This window comes from Saimiri boliviensis, chromosome 6, assembly GCF_048565385.1.
Source record: "Saimiri boliviensis isolate mSaiBol1 chromosome 6, mSaiBol1.pri, whole genome shotgun sequence".
In the NCBI taxonomy this organism is placed as follows: domain Eukaryota; kingdom Metazoa; phylum Chordata; class Mammalia; order Primates; family Cebidae; genus Saimiri; species Saimiri boliviensis.
The window spans coordinates 127,453,725-127,464,112 of record NC_133454.1 but is presented as its reverse complement, the minus strand read 5'-3'; the positions used below and the strand labels follow the sequence as shown (position 1 = coordinate 127,464,112).

The 10,388-nt window shown below is 50.8% G+C and overlaps 1 protein-coding gene across 3 annotated transcripts in view; it reads left to right on the top strand.

Moving 5' to 3' along the window:
• Window positions 1-1,013: 1,013 nt before the first annotated feature.
• Window positions 1,014-10,388, top strand: part of KMT5B (lysine methyltransferase 5B) — a 59,971-nt gene continuing 50,596 nt past the window's right edge. Inside the window, exon 1 of one of the 3 annotated variants that reach the window (XM_039470796.2) lies at window positions 1,014-1,350. The gene's annotated coding sequence lies outside the window, so the exon portion shown is untranslated. Of the gene's footprint in view, window positions 1,351-1,509; window positions 1,703-10,388 lie in introns of those variants that run through there. The other 2 variants (XM_039470798.2, XM_039470797.2) reach the window with 2 other exon arrangements.

Genomic DNA, 10,388 nt, shown 5'->3' with positions numbered 1-10,388 from the left:
AATTCAACGCATCTGCCAAGCCTGTGCCAGCCTCAACTTCTCGCAGGTCCTCCGCACCCGCTTCCTGATTTATTCTGTCTTTTTCACCCGAGTGCTGGATGAGGCCTCCGGCTCAAGCCCTGACTACTTTTCATAGAGGTCACCGAACGCCCCGTGCCTCAGTTTCCCGAGGTGTAAAGTGAAACCCACATGGCCCCCACCTCCGGGGGTCGTGCTGAGGCGTGGGAGGGAGGCTTTGCGAGGGCCCGGGCAGCCCCGCAGGGGTCCGGCGCGCGCCCATCGTTGTTCTGCTGTCTGGACTGCAAGACTGATGCCCAGCCAGGCTCTGCAGCCCCCCGGCTCGCAGGGGCCCCCTCGGGATCTCCCCGCCGACCCGGGCTCCCAGAGGAGGGGCCGCAAGGCCGGCGCGCAGGGCCCACCCGGAGCGGGGCGAAGCCGATCGAAGCGCGGCACGGGGCGCACGGTGGGTGCCGGGGGCGGCGGGGCCCGCGGGGGGCCAGGCCGAGGCGCGCCCGCTCCCCTCCTCCCTTGCACGCTCCGCGCAGGAACGCTCAGGCTGCCCACATGGTCTCAGGGTGTATCTGCTGCCAGCGACCCCCATTCCCACAACAAAGACGGTCGTCTGCCCGGGGCCACCTCCCTCGGCGCGACCGGGACGCACAGCAGCTGAGGGCGTCCCGGTCCCCCAGGCGGCAGCCCAACGGGCAGGCTTCAGAGCCGTCCCTGGTAGGTGCAGGTGTGCGAGCACCCACGTCAGCCGGAGCCCCGCTGGGACGGGGTCAGGGAAAGAAGCCGAGACGCGGTCGCGTACGCACAGCGCGAGACCCTAAGGTGGCGCCCACCGGGCGCCGGTAGCGTCGCCTCGGCCGCAATTTAAAGGGCAGTGAGGGCGGAGGGATACCGGCCGCCGACCGGCCGGCAGCGAATCCCTCCGCCGCGAGGGGAGGGGACGGCGCGTGTTGAATCGCCCTTTGTCCCTCCGCCGTCGGGAGCGCCCGGCGCGGAACTCGCTCCCCGCGCGTGCCCGCGTCCCGCACGGAGCCCCGTGGAAGCGCCGCGGCGGCCAGGCCGGGCGGGAGGCGCGCGCACGCTGTGGCGGCCGCGCGGCACGGTGTCCCTCCGCCGTCGAGGCCGCGGCCTCCTTTTCGTATCCTTCCACCGTGCCCGGGCGGGGTCCCGGCGGCTCACCGGGGGCGGCGACGCGGCGGCGGTGCGGGCGGCGGGGCTGCGGGGCGATGAGGTGAAGACGCCCAGGGACCGGAGGTGGCACCGCGCGGCGCACGGACCTGGGACACGGACTCCCGAAGCCGACGGACGCGTTTCGTACGGACGGCCGTGCGCGAGGCGGAGGTGAGGCCCCGGGCGGCGGGGCTTGGGGGCGGGCGCCGGGGGCGCGGCGAGCTGAGGCCGAGGGCGCGGGAGGCGCGGGGGGCGCGGCGGCGGCGGCGGCCACCGGGTGGGGGCGGGGGGCTCGGCTCGGCGGCCGCGGGGACTCATTTTTCCCGTCCGCGGAGGGAGCGGGCGGTGCTGCGGCCCGCGCCGCCATCTTGGATTTTACTCTCCATTTTTCTCTGGAATTATTTTTGGTGATTAATTTTCTGAGGGGACTGGGACTTGGGGCCCGGCGGCGCGGTCCCGCATCGCAGCTGCCGGGCAGCGGGGCCTTGGACGCGCCCCGAGGAGGAGCCGGGCGGTGCGGACGGTGAGTCTGGGGAGGCGGGGGGCGCCGGCGCGGGGGTGCGGGGGGCGGCCTCGGCGCCGGGGCGGGCGGGGGCGTGGGGGGCCGCGGGCCGGGGCCGGTCGCTCGGCTGTCGGGGCCGGGGGCGGGTGGGGCCGGGGCCGGGGCCGGGCGCTAGCGGCCGGGCGCGGGGGGCGGGGCTTCGTCCGGGCCGGCGCGGGGCCTGCAGTGGTGGCCGCGGCCGGAAGGGAGCGGTAGCGGCCGCCGGGCAGCGTCGGGGCCGGGCCCGCGGCCGCACGAGGGGAGCAGCCCCGCCGCTCGCGATTGGGGGACGCTGTTTTCCCTGTTCTCCAATGGGCAGCCGTGAACCGTCTCGCCCAATCTGCTCCCACTGCCGCGCTCAACTTTTTGTTTTTGTTTTGGCTCGAGCGCGTTTCGGAGCCCTCCGGAGCTCGCTCTGCAGCCCACCCTCCGTCCCCGCGGCCGCCGCTTCCCCTTTGTGCTTTATCGGCCCTTCCTGCGTCCCCTGGTGTCCGTCTGTCCTTCCGCTTCTCCGCGGATGAGGTGCACCGTTGTCACCTCCGCCTTGGAAGGGGGAGCAGGCAGGTGTTCACACTGACAACTCGATCCAACTTGCCGGATTCACATAGAAGCAAGTTGGGTGCAGAAAAATTCAGTCTGGGTGTATCGGATCCGGGTCTGGAGCAGTAACTTAACGATCTGCTAAGTGGTGGAACTTAAGGAATACCGGGGAGGTGAACATGTGTTTTTTTTTTTTTTTTTTTTGAAATTAACATTTAAGAATTTGCCAAATGAAATTTACCCGGAGTGGAGGTAGTTTTCCTTAGAACAGTGGGCAGATGAATTAATTTGATTGACTGTGATTCTTTGTGTGTTTTAGATTTAAACCAGTTTGATATAAAGGGTAGGTGAGGTTGGCCTTACAGGTCTGAACTCTGCTGGGTAGGATCTCCAGAGGAAGCAGTTGCCACCTATAACTTTCTTCCTTTAGCCTTTAATGTTGAGAACACGCCTATAATATTGGCAATTAGTAGTAAAAACAAATATTTTGAAAAGGGGTGAGGAAATCATTTTTGCCTGAAATAATCACAGATATTGTGCGCATGTTGAAATACATAAATTGCTACTTGCTGTAGATTCAGATTTATGGTGTACTTGAAGGTTTAGGAATTTGAACCACAGGTGTGGCCCTGTCTCTCTCGGAGCGCCTTAAAATCCGGGGTTAGAGTCCACAAACGCTCTAATCCCTACATCTGTGGGAACTCCAGCGCATTTTTCACTTTTTAATCTCTAAACTTTCTACATTTCTGGTTCGTCTCCCAAGCCCTGGCTGCACTGGCTTCCCATGCCTGGTCCCTGTGGGCTGTGCCCTGCCCGGCATTCCTCCACCCCTTTTCTCCACGCCCGTACACACACGTCCTTAGGAAAGGCCCCGTGAGAATGTTGCCACCTGGTGAAACACACACACACTTGCGCGCGCGCGCGCAAGCCTCGTTCTCTTGTCCACCCACGGGCAGGTACAGAGTAGGTACTCATAGACACTTGATGAATGGGTTCATGTATTAATCTCCAAGATGTCAAGCTTAATAGTTTGTATTAGTTTTTCAAAATCCACTTTAATGTTATTTACAAGCATCATTTTTTAAAAACTGAGTTAAAGACTGAAGGGAATATGATAGATGCTTGTTCAAGCAGAGAGTAGGACTCGATTCTTTGTAACTTTTGAAACCAAACTGTTTCATTATCATTTTCCAAGTATTCTCGCGCCCATATTTTCATCTGCCTTCCCAAACACCCTGAACTGCTCATGCTCTGAACTTTTCATTGTCGTAGGAGATCCCAGTGGGCAGTACTGGGGAAGGTGGAGGTGGATGGAACGTAGCTGCCTCTGAGAGGGAGAGGCGCGTGAAGGAAATGTCCTGGTGTCTGCGTGTCTTTCAGCAGGGAGTTTGGTGGCTAGAGGAAGTTGTTTGGTGATTTTTCTCTTGAGTTATTCGAAAATGGGATTGTATCAATTTATAGGTTTATAGGGCATGGATAGGTGGCCAGGTTGTGTGACAAAGAGATTTGTGTGTGTGGCATCTAAGCAGCCCTCTGTCCACAGGAATGCCCTTCACATGGCTTACGGACCAAATCCTTTAAGATAAATCGGTGCGGTCCGGTTATTTCATGTTTCTGTGTACCATGTGTAAGGTTAACTTTGTCTCCAGTAGCAAAATCCTTTTCCTTGGGCAGGAGTTCCAGGACTGTCAGCCCTAGAACACTCTGATGGTTAAGAATCTTCCGCACACTTTGAACCACAGGGAGCGTGTGTCTTCATTCCGTCACCCTGTTAGCTCCAGTACTGCGTGTTATGTAAATGCGGGGAGTGATCCATTATGTGTGTGCATGGGGTTGATTTGGGGCTAGCTGGCATCCAAATGAGACAGACTTGAACACCAGGCTATCTTCTAGGGCTGTGTACAAAATTATGACTGCTGTATATAATTTTAGGAATAGTCGAAGGACCATGGAATAACAATCAATACCATTCTCTGCTCTGTCACTATTTGTTTAAGTCAGGCGTCCCCAAACTGCGGCCCCCTGAGGCCATTTATCCGGCCTCCCGTCGCACTTCAGGAAGGGGCACCTCTTTCATTGGTGGTCAGTGAGAGGAGCACAGTATATGGCGGCCCTCCAACGGTCTGAGGGACAGTGAACTGGCCCCCTGTGTAAAAAGTTTGGGGACACTTGGTATAAGTCATTGAAAGGACCTAGTCTCTCTTCGTCTGTAGAACGACTCAACAACCTCTGAGATCACTTCCAATCCAAAATTATATTAGTACATATTAGTACTTCATCTTTGACACTGTACTACCATCCTGTTTTCTCCTAAGAATTATTTTAATCACATTTTGACATCTCCTAATTATCTTAGTTCATTGGCATGTTTCATGTAGTTTGCCTCCTTTTTTTGAAATGTCATTATGAGATAATCAATCAATTGGGTTTTAGAATTGAGAGACTAGGGTGTCAGTGGCCCGCAGAGCTTGATTGGGGGCCTGTATGGCTCTTACAATACCAGTTGCATCTCTGTGAGCTAGGTTTGTCTATTATGATAGCACACTAAAGAAGACAGTAAATAGATCAAGGGATCATTTGCTGGTGAGAAACCTGTAGGTGGTACATGCTCAAGCACTGGAGTAAGCCCCAGACCTCAGTTTAAAGATGAAGGTTTTAGATCCAGCCTTACCACTTAGTAGCACTTTGAGTTTAGGAAAGCAATTTGTTTCCGAGTTTAGCCTCCTAATTGTAATGCTAATACCTGTCCCACCTCACAGGGTTTCTGAGCTAGCGAATCCCGAGTCATGCACGTTAGGGCGAACCAGTAGAAACCTAATGCATGTGTTCTGACACCTGTTTGTCTAACTTATGCCACCTTTATATTAATGCCTGGCCAGCAGATCTTTAATGGCACTGGGATTGCCTCTTAGGCCTTGTGCAAAAGGCCTCTTCAGTGAAGGGTCATTGTACTTCCTATTCTGTGCTTCTCTACCCTGTTGTCAGGTAACTTCCCCCTCCCCCCACATGCTTCCCTTTTATTTTGGTCCCTAGCTCACGTAGTAGCCCTCACTGATTTTCTTGAAAGTAGACGCTCTCACGCGCCCTCTAGTGTTCCCTGGATGTGACCAGTATTCCAGCACCACGAACAGTGCCTGGTGGGTCTGGTAAAGTCTTCCTAAGTTTGTTGAACTGAGTGGATTCTAGGTCTGCCTGATGAATCATTTTGTCTGTCTGATTTGTATAACAGGGTTGAAATATCTGATACATTTTAATGATCTCTGAGGAGTATTTTTTTTTCGAGGAAATGCTTATGTTGCATCATATAAAGAAGTAGATATTTTTAGTAAGAAAAGCAATTTGCTCTTAGGAAGCTGGAGTTTTCCTCATTGAGAAGTAAAGGGGGGCTTGAACCTTCAGCCAGTGAGCCAGTGGAACCACAGAAAAACCCGCTTCTTTCTCCCACATTGGAAAGGAAGCAAAACCAGATGTCATTCAGGGTCCTGAAGAGTTTAGAGGAAATATTTGTTTGCTGCATATAAATAGGGACCAGGAGAGATTTTGACTCAAAAAAGGTAATTTTTTTTTTTTTTAAACCGGGTCTGGTAGCCTCCCAGGCTAGAGAGCAGTGGTGGAATCCTGGCTCACTGCAGCCTCAATCTCCTTGGCTCAAGCAGTCCTCCCACCTTGGCATCCTAAGTGCCAGAATTATAGGATGAGCCACCATGCCTGGCCTCATTTTTATATTTACAATTTTGATTTATTTTTTTCCTGATCATCCCATCTCAAGTCCATTCTCACATTAGTCTCTCTCCTAACATCCTGTTTGTTTCTCTTACAACTCATACCATAATTGATAATCACATACTTACTTGATTATGTCTCTTCCCACAGTATCCTCTGACCTCCATGCAATCAGAAACCATGTCTGTTTTGTTCTAGAGTTTCACTCTTCAAATATGGGACAATGTGTGCTGAAAAATTTGTTCGGGGCCTGGCGTGGTGGCTCACACCTGTAATCCCAGCACTTTGGGATTTTTTTGGGAGGCTGATGTGAGTGAATCACGGGTCAGGAGTTCAAGACCAGCCTGGCCAAGATGGTGAAACCCCGTCTCTACTAAAGATACAAAAATTAGCTGGGCATGGTGATGGGTGCCTGTAATGCCAGCTACTAGGGAGGCTGAGGCAGAGAATTGATTGAACCAGGAGGTGGAGGTTGCAGTGAGTTGAAATCACACCCCTGCACTCCAGCCTTGGTGACAGAGTGAGACTCTGTATCAAAAAAAGTTTTTTTTCTTGTTTGGGTCATGATTATGTCCTTTTTTTTTTTTTTTTGAGACGGAGTCTCGCTCTGTCACCAGGTTGGAGTGCAGTGGCGCAATCTCGGCTCACTACAACCTCCGCCTCCAGGGTTCAAGCTATTCTTCTGCCTCAGCCTCCCGAGTAGCTGGGACCACAGGCACGTGCCACCACACCCGACTAATTTTTTTTTTTTTTTTTTGAGACGGAGTTTCGTTCTTGTTACCCAGGCTGGAGTGCAATGGCACGATCTCGGCTCACCGCGACCTCCGCCTCCTGGGTTCAGGCAATTCTCCTGCCTCAGCCTCCTGAGTAGCTGGGATTACAGGCACGCACCACCATGCCCAGCTAATTTTTTGTATTTTTAGTAGAAACGGGGTTTCACCATATTGACCAGGATGGTCTCGATCTCTTGACCTCGTGATCCACCCGCCTCAGCTTCCCAAAGTGCTGGGATTACAGGCTTGAGCCACCGCGCCCGGCCAACGACTAATTTTTTTGTATTTTTAGTAGAGACGCGGTTTCACTGTGTTGGCCAGGATGGTCTCAGTCTCTTGACTTCATGATCCGCCCGCCTCGGCCTCCCAAAGTGCTGGGATTACAGGCGTGAGCCACTGCGCCCGGCTTGATTGTGTTCCTTTTTTATATGATAGTAAGAGTACAGAGTCTCTCAGCCTGGGCCCGGCTTCATTTTGTTTTCTAATTCTCTAAGTTTTGTTCTCATTTGTAAAATGGGGGTAATAGTATTGCATGTGGGTTAAAGGGCTGTGGTGTATCTTCTTTTATAGGGTGTGAAAATAATCTGTTTGACCAGCCACATCACAAACTAAACTTTATTGTAACAAAATCTGCAGTCCCTCTGAATGTTTAAGATGGGAGGTGTAGTTTGGCACGATTTTTAATCATATGTGTCGTTGCCAGAAGTTACATTCCTTCTCTTTGGAACCAGTGCTCAGCCTTGTGTCATAATTATTCTCTTGCACATTTGTTCTTTTTTAAATGGGTGAGGTGATGAGTTTTTTTTTTTTTTTTTTTAATATGTGACTTGTGGGGAATTGAATGGAAATTTCTACTTGATTAAAGTTTTGTGAAGAGTGTTTCTGGCCTGCTTTGCCTTTGCCTTGGTTGCTTGGAAGGGAAGGGGGAGACCTTAATTTCTTAGCAGTTTGTGCTCATTTAAAGCTTATGCCAAACCCATTATACTGATGGGTGTTGGTGAGGTTAAATGAGTTGCCTGCTCACACTGCTGCAGTAAGGATAAAGCTAGGGTGGAACAGGTGCTTTGACTGCAGAGCCACATCCTTAGTCCCTGTGTGGGCTGCCTCTGCAAAGCCCACCAGCTGGCAAACTCAGTGGCCTCTAGCATCCAGCACAAGAATCGCCTTTTGGAAGCTTTTCCTCAACACTTGTCCTTGCCCCCTAAGAATCTTTGATGTACTTGAAACTGACAGAAACTGTGGGCTGTAAAGGCTGTACTTACAGACATTTGACACTAGGTGGCATCTGTTTCTAGAAACGTGAATGGCTGTTTGGGTCCTAGAGAAAACGGTAAAAGGAAGGCATCCTTGATTTTATTTCTAGGCACTGCTAGGTAAGCAGATGGATCAAATGTGGAGAGATGGGGAAGCAGGCATTTTTTGTTTTCTTCTGGAAGTTTTTTTTGAGAACTTTCCCTCAACAACCCCATCTGTGAAAACCTTTGTTTTAAAATATCTACTGAGATAAAGACATGAAGTCTTTCTTTTCTTTTCTTTTCTTTTTTTAAAGACGGGGTTTTACCATGTTGGTCAGGCTGGTCTTGAACTCGCGACCTCAGGTGATCCGCCTGCCTTGGCCTCCAAAGTGCTTGGATTACAGGCGTGAGCCACCACGCCCGGCCCTGCATGAAGTCTTTCTTACATGAAATCCCTCATCATAAATACATATTGAATGTGATACCTAAGAATGGAACAGTATTTTCTGTGATAAGGCAATTAGGAGTTTCTTACATGTCTGGCTGTAGATCAGTAGCCAAATAAGTAAGTCTAAGGATTGCGAATGTCTGATAATAAACTTACCAGTAGTGGGTGGTTTGCTGCTTAAAATGTGTTGCTTGGCCACGTGCAGTGGCTTGTGCCTGTAATCCCAGCACTTTGAGAGGCTGAGGCAGGCGGATCACCTGAGGTCAGGAGTTTGAGACCAGCCTCACCAACATGGAGAACACCCGTCTCTACTAAAAATACAAAAATTATCTAGGTGTGGTGGTGCAAACCTGTAATTCCCGTTACTAGGGAGGCTGAGGCAGGAGAATTGCTTGAACCCAGGAGGTGGAGGTTGCAATGAGCCGAGATTGTGCCATTGCACTCCATCCCGGGCGACAAGAGTGAAACTCTGCTTCAAAAAAAAATTTTTTTTGCTCAATGAGAAATGTTAATAGTTTGCTTTTATAGAAGAATGTTGAGTCACAATGCTGCTCAGGAAGATTGCAGTTATCTAGCTTAGCACAGTGTGTGAGCAATCAGAGGTATAATTAAGAGGCTAGCTCTATTTTCAAAATCTATATAACTCAGTAGCTGCATTTTATATCTTCAATTGAAAGATAGTGTATGACTTAAACTATTTATTTATTTATAGGTGAGGTCTCACTCTGTTACCCAGGCTGGAGTGCAGTGGCGTAATCATAGTTCACTGCAGCCTCTACCTCCTGGACTCCCATGATCCTTCAGCCTCAGCCTCCTGAGTAGCAGGGACTAGTTGCACACCACCACACCTGGCTTTTTTTTTTTTTTTTTTTTTTTTGGTAGAGGTGAGGGTCTCACTTTGTTGCCTAGTCTTTAAAAACTTGTTTTAAAAACACTGTCTTTAAAGTTGCTTAAAATCTTTTTTCCTGTGACATGTTGGAATTTTATATATTTTTGGAGTGTGGTAACTAAAGCATTTCTACTTTGGTTTAGTTTTTCATGATCTCTGTTAGTTTCCTGTAGCTGCTGTAACAAATTCCATAAGCTTAGTGGCTTAAAACAACAGAAATGGGCTGGGCGCAGTGGCTCATGCCTATAATCCCGGCACTTTGGGAGGCCAAGGTGGGCGGCTCACTTCAGGTCAGGAGTTCAAGACCAACCTGGCAATAGTGAAACCCCATCTCTACTAAAAATATAAAAATTAGCTGGGTGTGGCAGCAGGTGCCTATAATCCCAGCTACTCAGGAGACAGGCAGAAGAATCGCTTGAACCCAGGAATCGGAGGTTAAAGTGAGCTGAGATTGCACCACTGCCTCCAGCCTGGGTGACAGAGTGAGACTCAGTCTTAAAAAAAGAAAGAAAACAGAAATGTATTTTCTCGCAGATCTGGAGGCCAGAAGTTTAACATCGATTTCATTGGGCCAAAATCAAGGTGTTGGCAGGGCTGTGCTGCAGGAGGGAAGCTGCTCTTTGCCTCTTCCGGCCTCTGGTGGCTGCAGCATTCCTTCACCTGTAACCACACCACTCCAGTCTGCTTCACCTTCTCTTCTGTGTGAGGTGTCAGATCTCCCTCTGCCTCATGTAAAGTCATTTGGGTGGCATTTAAGGCCTACCCACATAATCTTGGATAATCTCTTTTATTTCAAAATTTTTAATGACATCTTCAAAGACCATTTACCCTGTAAGGTAACATTCACAAGGCTCCAGGGATTAGGAGCCAATATCTTTGGGGGGCGTTTTCCAACATACTGCAGCCTGCTTTGAGTTATTAGCTCAACCAGTTTAGTCTTTTTCCAAACTTAGTGATGGTGTCAGCGTGGGTGAAGCATTCTGCCTTGGTGGTAAACTGCTCAGCTTCAGACCCCATTTCCTTGGTGGTCTGAGTGAGGGATTACCACCTGACGGTGCTT